Source organism: Adelges cooleyi, unplaced genomic scaffold, assembly GCF_023614345.1.
Source record: "Adelges cooleyi isolate 19-005CV unplaced genomic scaffold, UGA_ACOO_1.1 ACOO_flye_CR_arks_rails_tigmint_CR_PRNA_30, whole genome shotgun sequence".
NCBI classification, from domain to species: Eukaryota; Metazoa; Arthropoda; class Insecta; order Hemiptera; family Adelgidae; genus Adelges; species Adelges cooleyi.
In genome coordinates this window covers 17,284,636-17,303,617 of record NW_026095971.1, presented here as the reverse complement: position 1 = coordinate 17,303,617, position 18,982 = coordinate 17,284,636, and the positions used below count along the sequence as shown (strand labels likewise).

Sequence of the window (18,982 nt, the reverse complement as noted above, 5' to 3'; positions counted from 1 at the left end):
TAATTTCGATTTAGGTACATATAGTTTTACTTTATATAACATGATTTTTTTTTAATTTGTCTTGAATATTTAAACTATTATTTCTAACCGTCAATTATTATCCTCCTTAAAAATAAAATTTACGGTGAGTTATAAAATTAATTGAAGTTAAACAATATAGTTAAATTAAAGAAATATTATATATTATAGATATAGATGATCTAATTTGGATACACATTAAACTGGCTCGTAGAAATTAATTTTTTTTTTTTGAAAAGAAAAAAAAATGTCATATCTAATATAATATGGTTGTGTACATTCTCTACACAATATTAGGTATTACATTTAGTCATGTCAGAAAAGTAATGTTCACATACATTGTGGTTTTAGTAGGCATATAAATTATAGATTCAGTTAGAAAATTAAGATGGTTGTGATAAGTTGTAATGCACATTTACCTTGATTAGTCATATAATTTAACAAACCCCATTTTAAACGATGTCTTCGATTTTAAAATCATAATATTTACTTTTTTTAATTAACTGACCGTTAGAAAAATCATTTTATTACAATAGTTTAATTTTTTTATTAAAAATAAGTGTATTTAAAAATATACTTATAATCGTTAAACAGGACTACGGTCTAGGCCAACGGTAGCTTGTTATTTTGTCACCGGTTACCAAATATATTTCACCTGCTCTCTGGTATACGTAAACTTACTTGTTGTGCTTCTTTTCGTGCTTCCCACAAGTCGTGACCACGGCGAACAAAAGCCAAAGCTCTAGGCGTATGCGCCAGGGACCGCGGGTCGGTGGCGCACTGTGTTTGGCGGCCAACGCTGTACTCACACAGAACCGCATCAGTCGGTCGCGGGCCCTTCGCACTTCACCAAGGTAAGACTCACGATTTCTTTACTGTAGTTAGTCACACCGGAAATCTCGAAAAATAATTGTTATATAACATGCTGCAACTGTAGTATCGCGTTTGAAATGACTCAGTTTCGGTCGGATCGCTTTTGTGTGTATATTTTTTAATATATATTATAATTAAAAAGAGCGAATAAAATAAATGGAAAAATACCAGAAAGAAAAATTACCGCTCGAGGATTTATTATTACAATTATTATTACTATCTACTACTATTACTAATGTTAAACATAAAATATTAATTTAATTCTTCTTAAACTATTGTTGGTAATCTTTTTTGTGACCCGTTATGCGGTACCTACGGCTGTTAAGGGGTTTGCGTGGATGTTGAATTTTTTTTACACTTTTGTTTGCACATTATAATAAGTACCGTACCGGTAAAACGCGCACAGGTGTTCTTGTAGGTATCTTCCCGCATTGCTTAGGAAAAAAAAAAATATATATATATATATATATATAGAACAAAGTTTAGTTTCGTATAAGCTCTAGTCGGACCAAAAATAATGCACTTAGGTTAATTCGGTAGATACAATTTCATTGTTCCGGTTAGTATTCTACAGCTGCATTATAGTATAATATTATAGTAGTAGTGGTATTCTCTGTTGCTAAGGGAAAATAATAATAGCGAGAAGAATAATATGTTATTATGTATCCTATTTTGTCGGTTTATCCAATCGGATAGCTGTTGTCTAAACGTCCACCGGCCAATTGTTAAAGGCTTTTCAATCTTCATAATCTGTACTCCAGGCAAACTGCACAACAGTCTCCATATACGAGTATATTATAATAATAGTATAGTGCGTTACATTTATGTATAGGTATATATATATATATATATATATATATATATATATATATATATATATAATTTTTATTTTACACTCTGACGAGCATAAGCGACATATATATACACATTGTACATTATATTGGAGTTAAAACCAACGTCACACGATAAAAGTTTTCCAAGCGTGTACAATAAAAATTCGATAAAAATACGTATAACAATAATAATAATAATTATTATTTCATTTTTAAATTCCGATTACATCATAAAAAACATAAAAATCAAAGTGATAGGTACCTATGCGGTTTTATTCGCAAACGTTTGATACGCTTTATTACTTTTTTAAATTTATTAAATAAGTAGTTATATATTAAAATATATGTAAATCAATCACGCGAGTACATAGAAACAGTAATAATATATTTTAAGCCGTACGCCGATACCATTAATCATCATCATAGTAATCCGTCGCGATTGTGTTGATAATAATACTATAATAAATAATTATTATTACCATGCCGCACACATAATTGAGTTTGTGATTAATTTACTTTAAAACTAATCAGGTCGTACGCGACTTTTACTAATGCCTATTATTAAATTAAAATACTTCATTAATAGTGTTACCGTGTTACTGCGGAAAACGATTTTTATCGCTAAACTAATATTATTCACCGCAGCAGTCGTTGTTGATTCAAGCCACTCGTAAGAGAAGAACATTGTTTATGTTTATGAAACTTAATTAAAAAATTATCTTACCTTAATAAATGACATAAAAAGCGATATTATCGTTCGATTTTCGATGCGTTTTTTTGTATTATAATTATTATACACCTAGGTGTTGGTTCTTGATAGTTTCACATTAATTTACTCACATAATTATTTGTTCTGTTTGACAAAATTACACCCGATAGTCTAAAATATTAAATGTTACCACATTACACCGTTGAACGTTTTTCACAGCACAAACTATAAAATACTTACCATAACAAAAAAAAAAAATCAGTTGTTTTTATTTCGTTTGAAACTACAATTATAACTTTCTTTAGACTTAGATACATACTTGATATTATAGTAGGTAGTAGGTACAAACATACAAAAATATACTAGTATGATTTAATACCACTTATGTTATTTATTTTCAAACTCGACGCGTTCGCAGGAAAAAATAATATTAAAAATTGCGTAGACCTCCAAGTAACATCATAATACATTAAATATATTATCATGTCGTTTTCATGCCGGCGTGTTTCATGTGTGACAATTACTACATTTCCGACTGAACATATTCAATGTACTTCTCATTTCGAAAATGAACTTGCAAACACTGAACTGTAACTGTAGAGTTGCTGTTATTAAATAACGAAACAATTGTTCATATCTCCATTGATTCGGATAAACTGCACATAAAAAAATATCTTTATTTTAGCTATACGAGTTTTTTCAGGGTTTTAATAAAAAAACGTATTCTATTTCCATGTGCGTTTAACTTACACAGTGATACGTAGATTTTTTTATAAAAAAAATTAAATAATTATTAAACAAGTAACTCTAAAACGAGGCAAATAAACCAAAGACGTACTTCGTTTCAAAAACTTACTTAAAGTGTTTCGGGCTTTTTATTTAAATGAGTTAATGTTGAATACATAACGTTTAAATGGCTAATTTAAACACTTGTTTTATAGATAAACAAAAATATTAACTACATTTTTTATCTTTTTTTGTAAAAATGAAAAATTTTCAACATTTTTGTGAAACTTATACTATTTTTATATACAGTAAATCCATTTGTCACTGACTTTGTTGCTCAGGGTTATTATTATATAATAATAATTAAAACAACTAAGTACGCAGTAGCATTAGTAAAAATTTAATAATTCCATTTTTAATAATTTGCGTTTCACATGAATTCTTCAAGACAAATATTACAAATGACAAAAGGCTTGGCAAGTAAGGCTAATCTAGGCTATAACTTTCATTTTAATAGTATAACTATTTATTTAAATCGTTTCAAACACAGCGGAGTGTGAGATCCTTATGTAAACAAAAATTTGTTCTGGATCCGTTGGTAGTTAACCTTAAAACTTTGACTTAACTTAAAAACCAAAATAAATCATTATTTTCTTACGGACTTACAGATTACATAAAACAAAATTAACGGCTATCACTTTTTATTTTTATAAACTGCAAACTTCTTTTTACTGTACTTTTTTTTTTTATAACTACATACTTCCACTATCGTGCTAAAAATGTTAATATTACTGGGCAATTTTTTTTTTTTGAACATACAAATATTTTTTAATGTATTTGGTACACTGTGAGGGTAAGCTTCTTTGTTTGTTCTACGGGAAAAGTTATCGAGTAATTTGAAAAGAATGGAATGTAATCAAATTTGAAACATCTACTTCACATTTCTTCATATTAAATACCGGTTAAAACATATATTATAAAAATCGCCCATTTTAAATATATGTTTTCCCCATTGAGAATTGTTTATAAAATAGCGCTAAAAATAATTTTGCTCTAGCGTTAAAAAAGTATAAGATAAGTCAAAGAAACAATTTCAAGTTTTTTTTTTTACTATCATAATTAACGTTCATAGATTTTTCAAGTTCCACACTTAATTTTACTCACTAAATCTAATCGACATTATTGTTTTATCATTTTAAAGATCATTAAAGATTTTGATAGTATTTTTTAAATTATTATGTTTATCATAATCATATAGTTTTTAATTTGAAAACCCGGAGAGACCGTCTGATCCTCAGCTATATTGCCAGTTATTTCAGAGATTATGTTTAATGTTAAGTAAATAACTCCCTACGACAAATGTCTCAGACCTCATGCCGAACCAGCCGTACAAAGAACACAAAGCGTACAAAGCTTTTCTACACAAGTTAAAATCTTCTCAAACGACCAATTTCTTTGATGATCCTTCCTTTAATTATGTATTTCAAATGCGGGCAACCCTTTGCGCGTCGAAGGACAAATAATAAAACTTCTAATGGTAAAAGTCCACATATCCCATAACCCGCCTAACTTTTCTACTTCGGGTTCCCATCGATCTAGAAGTCCTATGTATACCCTTCATCCATCTTCCTGAGAATTTCTTCTGTTCGGTTGACTTTTCTATTCCCAACATACCGTCTGATACTTTCATTAACCTCTATATTAAATAGAGTTCTTTTTTTAAAATTACACAACTATTCTTTTTACTAACACGTGTACTGATATTTAACTATTTAAGATGTGTGGTACACATAGAAAATCTCAGTGAACCGAGTCGTAATAAGTACTAATTAAAAGCTATATAAAATTTTGTTGAAACATCCTAAAACTAACCTATTTTTTATTTATAAGCTGTAATATACCTATACTATGATACGTTCGCCGCAATGATAACAATCGCAGAAATAATATCGCGTGAACTCGCTAAACTTACAATGTATAACCAATACCACGTTCCCAGCTTCGCATCGAAACTAAATGTATAGCCAAGACACGCACACGGTTACTATAATAATATAAAGTATGTACTGTTATATATTATAATAATATATAAACCATTTGTAGGCGAATTCGATTTATCAACGGCGGCGTGCGTGTGTTTATTTTGACAGTTTGACGTGGGAAAAATATGGAGTTATCGATGTGGGGGAGGGTCATAGGTTAGTGATAAAGTGGATCGGGGACAATGTATAACGGAAAGCAAAAATACAACTCAGAACAGTACATCTATGTGACAGTGCGGATAGAAGTATTTTGAATGGACGTAGGTATGAAAAAAATCTATTGGGGTGGAAACAGCCAATGTTTGTGTGTGTGTGTGTGAAATTTCATGCAAGCGTTCGAGGCTTCTTGCTTATAAAAGACAATTCGATTGGATAAGAGTAACGGCCGAAAGTCACGTTTTCGCCGGCGACGGTCTCCCACGGACGGGGAAAATATTGTGTTTTCCAAACGGTTTATCTAATATTTCCACTCCCGGCCAATGTTCACCGGGCCTTATCGTCACCGACGCCATTTTTGCACGTATATACGAGTAATGCCATACTATAATAATATAACTCATCAAACACGACTATAAGCATGACTCACGCCACGCCGTTGCTAAAGTGTAATAATGATTGGAAAAATCACAGAGGCCGCCCTAACGACATGGGCCTACAATCGTACTTTGTACAATAAATTGTCACTTTAAAACTTCTGGGAAGACAAAATAAAATCCCAGGCAAACGCTTTCTTATCCGAGACGTGCGTCGAATGCCCAAACGTCCTTGTCGTCATCTTCTACAATACAAAACACGAGTTTCTCAACTATTTACAATAATATTAAAAGAGTATGTTAAAATATTGTATTTGCACATATTTTGATTTGGCGTGTTTCGAGGAGTTCATAAATAATAATATAAAATCAATCATTTTTCAATCAATAAACAATTTTCACATGTATCAGATGTCTGTCCATAGCATGTCGTCATGTGTCGTTGTCTGGCTTTCTTTGTATGGAGTGTACTTTATTTTTTTTGGCTTTTTTTACTTGCTGGTCTTCCTTTTCTGCATCTAGAATTTTTTCTTATTTCGGCAATGGCTGTTTCTGTTGTTTGTCATTGATCGGTTAGTTTTAATTTGTATCTTTCTTTTTTTCTGTCAAATAATTGAAACAGTCATTTCAAAAACGACATAAGCATCGACTTTTCAAAAATTACTTTTTGTCCAATTTGATAATTACATACTTAGTTACGTATTCTGTGTGAAAGCTAAATTTGTTAGACTCATATTTAATACAAATGTTGAGTACAAGAAATTAGAATCACTGTAAAAACTAGTAATGAATTTATGAAGTTTTTTGTGGCTAGTGTAAAATTTCAATTTTGTAACTTGTGTCGTTTTTGAAATTACCGATTCAATTGGTTTCTATGTATTGATAATTTTCCAACAATCCTCTCTACTGAATAAAGAAAAAGGAAAATAGGAAATAAATTCATTAGAGCTAAAAAAACTATATCTATAATAGTTAAATAAATATATTTACGATACTTAAACAATTACTCCTTTCATTATATGTTACAACTCAGGGAAGCTTTCTTAATTACACATTAGGTACACTATATAAACAAAAATGTATAGATATGTAGACTTTTTACCATTAAATTATGTATGACTATTTATTATTTTTTACCCGAATAAATGATGAACAAAACTTCGAACGTTTTATTAAAATAAGTATTTGTTTAACTGGGTAAGCGCCATTTTTATCTCTAAATAATCACGACGACACATAAGAGTATTTGGCTTTACAATGCACCGTTAATCGTATCAAAAGCACACAGAAATCCACGTGCCTCGAGCGACCGATTCTTTAATATCTTTTGGTCAAGGTCCAAAAAAAAAAAACTCCATATTATCAACTAGTGATCACTGTTCAATAAAAATTACAAAAAAAAGTTTCATTTTGATTTTCTAATAATAAAAATAATAAAATTAAAAAAAATAAATAAAGCGCTTTTAATGGATTAGTGGGATTTTGGATCTTTGTAGATTGACTCGTCGACCTCGGATTTTTCCAGGCTCTTGAACATTTATGGAAAGGTCGTTATGTCGTACTACTAAATACCCTGTGAGAAAATAGCAGTATGCGTTGCTACCGGGAACAACAGAAAATATATTATAATATTATGTTTACAATAAATTATAATAATATATACGAACGAACTGAATAGGAAAACTTAATCCCGACACAAAAACGCAAATTGTATGTAAATAAAGGTAAACAATAACAACAAACAAGCATGGAAAAAGTGCTACGAAAATAATCAATATGAAAAAATAATATTTACAAATTACAATTCGTTAGATGGCACAAAACAGATCCTCGGATCGTCAGATCCTCAGATACTTTAATGAATGTTGCATTATACGAATAATAATATTATACCGTTCAACTCGATTCCAATATAATATGCTTCGGGTGGTTTAAAATATTTACTAATATACATTAAAATCTAATAAATAATTGAGTAATTACATTTTTTTAATTAATAGTTGGACAAAAAATAATAATACGATTATAACACTACACTAGAATACACAAGTTTACTACATTTAGTTTTATTGATGAATTTAAATATCAAACTCTTCGCCAAATCAGGTCGGCTAAAAAATTCTTTACTACTCGGCGCATAATTTCCTTTGAATAATTGTTTAAAGTTTACAACAAAATAATTGCTCATTTCATTATTGCGTTCACGTGATTTTTACCGTTAAATGCTTGTATTTTACTAGAATCAATAATTAAGGGTCTGCATCATAATATATATATATATATATATATATATATGTATATTTAAAAAAAAAAAATGTTTTTATATTTTTTAGCGTTTAGCTATTCAAAAAATAGTGTTGTGCCGTAAAATATTTGTACAATTATTATTACTACCTAATTACATTTGTCTACACTCCGTTGGACATTTCTAGTCCATTTATCAGCCGACACGTCGTCTCTGCAAAAAGTTTTTGGTTTTAGCTCCAACTCAATCCTACTTGATCCTCGGTCGTGTAAGTCGAGACGTGTCGGTCTGTCCGTCCTCCTTTTAGAAAACTTTTAACGTCAGACGGATTGTGTACACATACACACACACACAACTCTCAAACGTGAGACGTTGCTTCTTATTCTTTGTTTTTTTTTTTTTTTTATACTGAAATAACTCACTCTTTCAACCCATGTGCTGCCGGTAAGAAAATAAAAACCTACGATCCAGGAGATTTCGGATTTTGGACGTGTACTCGAAAGCCCGGTGGAAAAGTGATATCCAAAAGAAATCCGGCAGGGCTGTTTATATAAGTATATAAGTGTTTGGTCTTTCACTAACCACCCACCTACTCGCCTATCTCGAATTTGGGGAGTAAAAGCAACAGCAGTGGCGGCTGTATTTCACCGCAGTCGTTTTTCCTGTTTTGTTTCTAACTGACATTCAAATTTCCGTTCCAGAAGTCCGCAGGCGTGTATTCATTTTGGTCGGTCCGTCTACAGACAACATTGACTGAAAAATCATCGTTTCGTCAAGTAATAGGAATTATATATACATATATGTGTATCGCGAAGCATGGAAACTAACCGGCAGTCCTATCTCCTATAGAACTCTTATCTCTCGTTGTACAGGATGATTTGTTAAGTATAACACATTAGTTATCTTCGAAAATAATTGCAATTCTGTAGTTTTTTTTAACTCTATATTATAATAAAACTACAAAATACAATTCACTTTTTTTAATTTTCCACAGCTCTATCGACTTTTCAAATGTAAATGGTAACGTATATAGATATTTAATTAACTTTATAAATTTACCAGTTAGCGATAATTAGTTTGATATTTAGCACGGGAGGTGGAGAGTGGTATAGAGTAATGCGCGTAAATAAAAATAATAGTACACTCCCTTTCTCATTATTAAACTATAAAAACAATTATCCAAAACTGGTAATCGATCAGTCAAAATTATCAACAAATTATTCTGAATTTAAAAAGTTGATCGAATATAATAAACGTTACTATTTAAGTTTTAAACGATGATAGAGCTCTGGAAAAAATTAAGATACAAATTTAAATATTGTAAAATAACATAAGCTCAAAAAATAAAAACTACAATATTACATTTATTTTAAGGGAAAATTGGTGTTTTAATTTTAACGAATCACCTTGTATAGTACCATGTACGGATCCACTGCGATTAGACGATTCAATATACGCTTGTCCATCACAAATAACATTAGTCATAACATATGACATAAACATATCTCACTATTATTGCCGGTAGCGTATTTTTTGCTTTTTTTATGTGGGCAGTCTGTCTAGACAATGTTTATTGCTAAACTTTCGGACAATCAATTATTGCATACTACATTTTACCGAAATGAATAACTTAAGGACCGAATAGGTTTTATTTGTTTCGAAAATAATACTAAAGAGAGTCAAATTGGAATAGTTTTGGAATGAATTGCGGATCACTGATTTTAACTTCAATAAACAATATTAGATGCTTGGTTTAATTGTATTACTTTTGATTTTTCAATTCAAGAAATTCAACTTGCTTTTGATTTTATATTTTTAAAAAAAAGATCATAAACTATTATTTGTAGTTTACAAACGTGATTATTTATCAATCCGAATATAACTAGTTGATCAAAATAATTTATTACTAATTAACAGTGCTATCTATAACGCATTGTAAATGTTAAATGATATGCGTATAACAGCTAGTTTTGCCGAACAAATAATAAGTCCTTAGCTGAAAAATAAAATCCAAGTACCTATCAATTTTTGGAATTATTACACAATATGGCGAGAGTCGACATGAATAATGTATTTTCCCTATTTGAAGTTTCGATATCCCTAGAAGTTCACACAGTGGATGCGACTGCGAGGGTATATAAAATTATAAAGCTGAAAAGCTCACAGGATCAACTGACTAGGTAAAAACGTTATTTTAACTGCCCGAGTGGACGATATACTGTATACATTGATTTCGTTATAATACTTTTCACCAGAGTTGGACAAAACGTATTACGGATAACAGCTGCTATTGACTAACGAATAACAAATGAATCAGCTATTTAAATCGACAATAATAACGATTCATTATGCTCACAAAGTTTTATCACTCAAAGATAATGATGATGATTAAATTGATCTTTAAATAATATTCATTTTGTTTAGTTTTTCAATTGATTAATAATCAATAATTGAAATCACTTAAAATGTCTGAGGCTTAAAATATATAAATTATTACTAAACGTTTAAAAGTACTCATCTATATGATGACTAACGATTAAATTAATCATTAACTCGGCAAAGAAAAAAATGGAATGTAGACATCCCAACTCAATTTTTTACATAGTTTTTTATAATTGTAATTTGACAGATTTACCATACGTTTTTACTTTTGTAGATAGAAAGAGTATATCTAAAGTGCGGCCGTGAAATTTAGGTTTTTATCATCGTATAATCTTTAGTCAAACTTATTTTTTTTTAAGGAAAACCCCAAAAAAATGGGGGAAATTACCCTTTGACTGTAGTGAATTTTTATGCAAGAGTAGGTAACAGTATCAACAGGTAACAGATATCTGAATAACATTTCCATTGCATTGTAAATCAATACGTGATCAATATTGTTTTCCATACGTGTATGGAAAACAATGGCTACAATTTATTATAAACAGACAACCAACCCTAATCGTATTCGCCCTGATAACAATAATACCGTATTAGGCACAATATTGTAAATTCTTTTATCGATATTTGTACACAATTGCCCCGAAGCGTTTATTTGAAGATGATTTTTTCGCTTTCAGTTGTAATAATTCCTGTAGACCTGTGACCTCTCCGACCCAATATGGTCCGTCTCCACTATACAACAACTCGCTATAGCTTCATTTAGCACTTAGCTAAATTAACAAGTGTTCATTACCAAACTACCAAGAGAGACGGACGATCAACCTTAATTGGATCTACCCAATAGTAAAAATACAATTTTAAGTATATTGTTACCTCAGCAATACTTTTTTTTATTTATCTTGTCAATATCAGATTGCTATATTATACTCATTTTGACAATTAAGCCATTTACAACTTGAACTAAAGACAACGAACGAAAAAACCACATATATATATATATATATACTTCAGTACAAAATTAAAATCTCGGACAGGTCGAAAATACATTTAAAGTATTGACTTAGTAACAAAACGAAATATATTGTTGTTCCATCGTTGCCAACAAACAATAATTATTTATACAGCTGATGGCGTGTAAATATTCTAAACGATTTTGAAGAACGTTTTATGTATTCTTCTTGTGTTTAATTTGAAATCGAAATAAATATATAATAATATAATACACAATATCTGTTTCGCCGTTCACATCTATCTTTTGGCGCCTATGTAGAGTTTCCATTATTGTTTATGCCTAAGTGGATTCTCGTACATACATAAGAAACGACTGCGTGCCAACTCAAAAGCATATAAGTTCGACAAACCGAGTTTTCATTAAATTTGGAGTGAAAAAAATTACTGTTAGATCGTTATCGGCTGTATTTTCGAGACCCGCTAAAACAATAAGCTAAATATTTAATATAAACAAATGAGACTTGGGGCTGTGCATAAGAGGCTAAATGGAATAATGCCATTTGAACTCATATTATACGATGGGTACTACCGGTTTAAGCTAGCCGCGCTATATTGTTATATTTTAAAATATAAACCCGGAAAATTCTCTCTTTACATTCAAAAACCATTTTTCAGACAGTCGCGTTTTCTTCCTTGCCGAGAGATTACATTTTTGATATGCTGCCGAGGGAAATTGAAATCCACAACAAGATTAAAGGTTATTTCGGAAGCTCTACAATGGGATTATTTCATCTAGATCAGTTCTGAAACTAATACATCACACAAAACATCCCGGACGCGTTTATTACAAAGTACAAGTATAGCTGCGTTCTTATCGGTAGTGGACACTCGTTTTTTTAATAAAAGAGACAGACCTTATTTTTACTATTGACTTTTATAATTCATCTATTCGATATTAATTTAATATCGAAATTTGTTAAAAGTAACCATTTCAATTGCCCAACAGTTTTTTTTTCATCAGTGACTTTTTGTTTAACAGTATATATATATATATATATTATATAATTTAGTAATTATTAGTACAGCCATCCATTAAACTATGTATACACGCGTAGAAAGTTGTAATTTGTATTTGCTATCAACATAATTAATCGCAAACACGTTGAAATAATATGTTTAAATGTATAATGTATTCTCAATTACGTAATTGTTTGTGTCATTCAATTATAACACTTATACTACTTTAATAATACTGACCGTTTCTCAAAGAGTCATGCGTGTAATATGAAAGTCTGTGATTAATATCGGATGCGCCTGAGAACAAAAAAAAATGTCTATAAAGCTTGAAAAATATAATTGTAAAATTCTTACAGAAACTGTACAATGTGCTATATTGATCAGATCCGCAAACTATTGTTATACCACTTGGTGCAACACTTACCGGTTTTCCGGCGAGAGAGTGGTCGGCCTGTTGTAATTCCGCACACAACACACATCCTATCGATTTTCATTGCGGTCTTAATGCTATAATATTTTTAAAGAGATAATTTATACGAAACACGGCCTGCTGCTATACTTCACAAAACGGCCTCGTTTGCCGTGTGTATCAATTCGGTCGGCGCACGTGATTAAACGAACCGGCAAATTGCGATGAAATATATACTTTATTTTTTTCACAAATCGAGACACGTCCCCCGGAGACAAATTCGCCCGGAATTGCGTGGGGAATTTTCGATTTTCCTCGCCGTACCGGGTGGTCTTACTTAACGGCGAGCATATAGCTGCTACTTGTTTTTTTTTTCTTCAAAATGTATGACGGCTAATACCACACCGACATATCCGCTTGACCGCCATCACCTTTTCCGTTCGGGCAAACAACACTTTTTTATTTTTATCTTCTTTCAAAAACGGTATATCTCCTTTTCCGCAGTCCCCGCAGTTCTTCGTAGGCGAGTAAATCATTTATTTTCCACCAACGTGCAGTTTTGTGTACGTGTCGGAGGTTACTTGACTTTTTTTCCAATTATTGTCTTTTACTCCATTCCCAAAATAACTCTAAACGACGTTCGGGTCAGTGTCAATTTCAGGATAAAGCGATGTCATGCGAAAAATTCTGCTGAATCTTTGAGTTTTATAAACAACTATAGTTTAAAAAAAAACTATAGTGCTTACTCTACTGGGACTAACATTCTTTCGATTTACTAAAAAGGCGACGTTTTCAAAATAGATATAAATACAAGCTGAAAATCGAAAGTGTTTTTCAATTTTGTGTTAAACGAGTATAGATTGGTCCACAGTAACAAAATCAAAATTACATTACACCGCATTATTGCATGCACAAGTTTGGACGTTTATGCTTTTACTTGTTTAACACAATCATAGAATTACAAACACAGAAGTAAAGAACTAATTTAAATATTGTTATTATTACTAATTCATAGAAAGCATCTAAAATATAAAATATAGTTCACGTTAACCGACAAAAATCTCTCAACATTTTAGACCTAGTTCGTTGTATTTTATTAAAATTATAAATATTCAAATTTTATTTATATGCTAACTTATAGCTTCGACGGGGAGCTCAGAAAGGATTGTGTTTACAATGTGTTTTTATTTTTTTATAAATAATTTGTATTTGTGTCTGGACTCACGAATCTTCTAAACCGCTGAATCGATTACTTCGTAAGGCAACTCTGTTAAGACCAGAAATCGTACCCGAAAGGTACTCTAATGCGCCTAAAATTTAAAAAGTTTACCCCTTTCCCTTCCAAATCGAGAAAAGTAATAATTTACACATTTTTCACCAATAAACGTTGACATACCAAACAAATATCAGACTCTCTCCTTCAGAAACGGTGGACATTTTTACTTTATTTGGTTTTTTTATATGATATTTTATGGTTTAAGGTCTAAAAATTAATTTCTGTAAGCTGAATAAAAGGTTTTATTTTTTTGTCATTTTAATATTATACGAAATGCAATTATTAGTGTATTGGAGCCGGTAGTTAATAAACCAGTATTTTAATGTCGATCTAAAAAGATAAGGCGAGGATAATTTTGAGTCTTTTAGAGGTGGATAGCATTTTTTTTCAAAATTATTTACCTAATCAATTCCACTCCGGTACATTTTTTTTACGGCTTACTCTTTTCGTAACTAAACTCAAGTAATTTTGTTATTTTTATTCAGTTTTGTCATCAAAATACTAATATTAAATATTACTGTCTAGTATTACATAGTACGGCAGTTTCCAATTTAGAAGTTTCTATGTGTATGATTCGAGAAAAGGAAAAAAACAGAAACAAAATCACCTTTTTTTTCTATTATGAATTCCAATTAAATGCAAACTTCAAACGCTTTGTAATAATAACAAAGTTTTCAACCGATACTACGTAAAACGATGATTCTTTCCTCTCTTCGATTTGTAAGCTTAGCTGCGAACAAGTTTTAACCGCGTCTATTCTTGTAGTCTCATTGACGAGAGTAGGTAGCCTTTATTTAATTTCGGTTAAAGTAAGGTTTTACTAAATGGCTGATATCGGTGTTTGTAAACAGCAAAAACAATATTCAGCAGTAGAAGTGTCAATAATAAAACGTAAGGAAACATTTTAATGCATTGATAATACACTAACGGTATACTCTGTTAGTATGTTCACATAATAATAAAAGTTATGTGAACGTTAAAAGTTTTGGTTAACGTCTTCCTTAGCTCAAGCCTCGATTTGGATTTTTTAAATATATATTATAATATATACATATTTTAATGAATCATGTATGTATAATACTGAATAATTCTGCAACAGTTGCTGATCATATCTTTTAAATATCCTTTTTATCTTATAAATTTAAAAACTTTTATAAATTTGCTGGAAACTGTCGACACATATAAGTTTTTCAGATTATTATTTTTTAAACAAACAACTGAGTTTTCTGGATCTAAGCATTTATAAACATAAATCAAATTCATGGGCCTTTTTTCATAAAAACCTTTCGCTTTTAGGCATAAATCATTTTGAATTTACAAATAATTAAAATGTTTAATCGAGCAATATATAACTGTGTAATGTTACTTTAACCACGCAATCTATAGAATATCATTATTTCACCTGCCATTTGGTTCATATTTTTTTTTAATAAATATCATATTTTACATTATCACCGGCTCTTAGTAAAGTGTATACATTTAGATAATTAAAACAAATTATTTATATTTAGATACATATTAAATAAATAACTGGTAAAATAAATATATCTTTGGACCGTCTTAGAATGTCTGATTAACTGTTAATCATGTTTTGAGATTTTATAATCCGACTTTTTTATGGATTCCTATTGTAATTAAACAAACGTCAGGGCGGAATTTTATAAAGGCGGTATTTTTTTTTTTTAAATTGTTTAAAATTTTAAATAGAAAAAGCGGCAAATTTGGACAAAGCCTAGGTTGAAATATTGTCTAGTGCACGATGGCATTTAAAAATAGGTTTGTATTTAATTGTTTTATTTAATTTGTACAAATATTATAACACATGTTACTAAGTGTATATCTCAGGTGCAGGTACACACCTATTAACTTTATATACGTATGAACGAAACAGTCATAATACATTAAATGAGGCAATAAGAAAGTATAACTGTTCGCTAAAATAGGCTTTCGATCAACTGAGCCGGTATAAAGTATTACTAAAGTTTGGTTATGCATTGGCGCATGAATAGAACGTTATATGATTTATAAAGTGAATTTTTTTTTGGTATAGAATTCCTTAGTTAGGTTGTCGTTAGCGTGTTATTGTCCACGGAGTCGTATGATGAAAAGTTCATAAACTCAAATTTTGTTGAATAGAAGTTCATAAGGGTTTTTGAAGTTTGCGGTGGCCACAGTTAGCCAAAATGATTATTTAGTAGTTGGTGTCATTTATCTATGGCGTGTGCAGTAACGGGGAATAACGTGCGTACCAAAGACACACCAAGTGTAGGCAAAGAATATTACTATATACAGTAGCAAAAGCAAAAATGTACGTTAGGGTAAAAAAATTTTCTTCTCTTAACATTATAATCCTTGAGGTAAAATTTTTTTTTTTAGTTTTTAATTTTTTTAAGGCATAAATATCAATTTTAAACAAATGTTGATTGTATATAAAATCATCATTAGAAAAAGAGGAATAAACAAGTATTTTTTTTTTACAAAAAAAACTACTATCCAACTAATTTAGGCCTTGGAATGTAAAATTTGTGAAAACATTGATATATTTACCCTTAATAGTACCCTAAAATATTTTTCTTTGTTTAAAATTGATATTTATACCTTAAAAAAAAATGATGCTTGCAACCTCTAAAAGTAATTTTAAAAATCTGAAAAAATAGGGAAATATTATTTTACCCCAAGGAACATAATGTCAAGAGAAGAACAAAATAGATGCATTTTACTGTAAAACTATACTTATAATTCGTTTTTTTTATATCATCATTTCATTTTTTTTTCGAAATATTTATTTTTTGTGATAATAATACTAGTACTGTCCATTGACAGAATTGAAATAACTTGCATACATTTCAATCAGTCTGTTTTAAATGCATTGTTCAATTACATTGTCAATAGTTATCCGAACGGGTAACACAACGAATAGAGTATAATATATTGGCATTGAATGATAACGATGAATGAAGGAGTTCAATTGAAACATCAAACGGTTATGAATATTATACATAAAAAATAAAGAGTACCTGTACTGTTATAAATAATTGTTCAAATATCTTATACACCTATCTACGGCATACATATGTATTTATATGTATGAGCTTACAGCTTGAATGGCCACGTTCTCTTTTATCGTTTTGTTAATTCAAAATCGTTAAGCTCTCACGGTTCGTTAAAATTATGCGTGCACGTTTCAACTGTTCCGCACAAGCTTCCATGACGTAGGCAGCATTTTTTTTTTGTTTCTCAAAATTTCTATCCTTACTTTGTTCGCAATCTGCGCTCAAAGTTTCATTGTTATAAGTAGAAGCGACTACAACAAGACAGCAGGTAAACCCGGACACATAGTGTACGTCAAATTATCCCCTTCGCAATTTTATCCGAAAGTACTTAATAGAAACTTTAGCATATATTACATACGCTGACAACTGCGGTGAACACACACACATACATCTGCATAATATATATAAATTGCGTACTGTACTCTTCAACTCATAATACACACACTTGTAAGTTTTTTCTCTCCTTATTCAATTCGCGTCGAGACCTATCGCCGAAAAGAAATTATTCAAATCCCCACCGCGGTATACTTGTACGGTGCTGCGGCCGCTGTAATGTAATCTAACGTGACAGTTTTGCATTTACAACATTACTAAGGTAAGTACGTTCCGAGACAACGTTCAGCCAATTTAATAAATAAAATATCAAGTTAGCACTAGTCGAATCGGTGTTATCAGTAAAACTGTTCATAAAATATATCACGATACAATAATCAACCCCTTCCCCTATATATTAGCTTTGTTGTTAGTGTATATAATAATAGAGTATATTAGCTATACTAAATTTAGTGCTATTAGCTATTGCTACTTTGCGATTCTTCATTTTATTTTTTTTAGATAATATTTTGTAATCAATAATAATTTACGATTATCCAATTACTGCCTGTATAAATCGTATTATATACTATGTATTACTGTTCATGAATTCATCATTGAATATTACATACTGAATGTATGAATACATGGCTCATGTACTCTTTAGTCTAAGTATAATAAAGACTTTTTAACATATTTTATTTGAAAAATTTAATTTTCACGCTCTTCTTTATTGATAAATTTAAATCCTTCGATATGGATATTTGTTGAGCTCTTAGACTAGACGAGGAGTCATACATTTTTTTTGTTTCATAATTATTCAACAAAAGTTCTGCTGTTGTACGTCAAAACCTTTACAGATCGCATCTAAGCTACATTTATTTTTATGATTTTAAGAAATGTTATTGGCTGTGCAGTATAACGCCATTAAAGGCTAATTAATCATACTTGTGCAACCTCAGTGTAATATATGTATAAGTATTCCTAGTAAAAATTCTCATTTTCTATCCTAACACCAAGGAATTACACGATATTCAAATTTTTAAGTTTGGTAAAAGTAGAGATATCAAATGTCTTAATTTTTATGGATCGCCCGTCATTATTTTCAACTGTTTATTTTTCCAGTGTCAGTTTTGTCTTAGTGACTAGTATACCTTGTATGTGCGTTTATACAAAGTTCAACATTTGCTCGTTACACCGTGGGATAAACTCTACATTACATAATACATAGTTTTGTTTTATAATTTTGTTCACATTAGTCGACCGTTCATGTCCACCGTCGCAATTCGTTTTCATAAATCAGGACACTTTGTACTTAAAATGATTAACTATTATAATTTAAAGCGACAAAAAAAAAGTATACAAAAACCGTTTCTAATTGGATTTCATTAGAATATGAAACAATTTTTGGTTAATGGTAATTATGTTGCATTAAGTACAGACATATTTTTATCTAAAATTAACATAAAAATAAATTGGATCCAATGTTGACTATTTTTCGATTAATTAATTAATATAATCAACTTAGTCTTTTGTAAACTTTTGACCTTTGAAAAGACCTTCAGTGAATGTATTTTGATTTGAATAGAAAGGTATGATGATA

General features: G+C 30.2%; 1 protein-coding gene across 1 annotated transcript in view; it reads left to right on the top strand.

Annotated features, from left to right (window-relative positions):
- The first annotated feature begins 826 nt into the window (after positions 1 to 826).
- LOC126838663 (uncharacterized) overlaps positions 827 to 18,982 on the top strand; it is a 65,749-nt gene continuing 47,593 nt past the window's right edge. The window contains exon 1 of the mRNA XM_050573269.1: positions 827 to 872. The gene's annotated coding sequence lies outside the window, so the exon portion shown is untranslated. The remainder of the gene's footprint in view (positions 873 to 18,982) is intronic.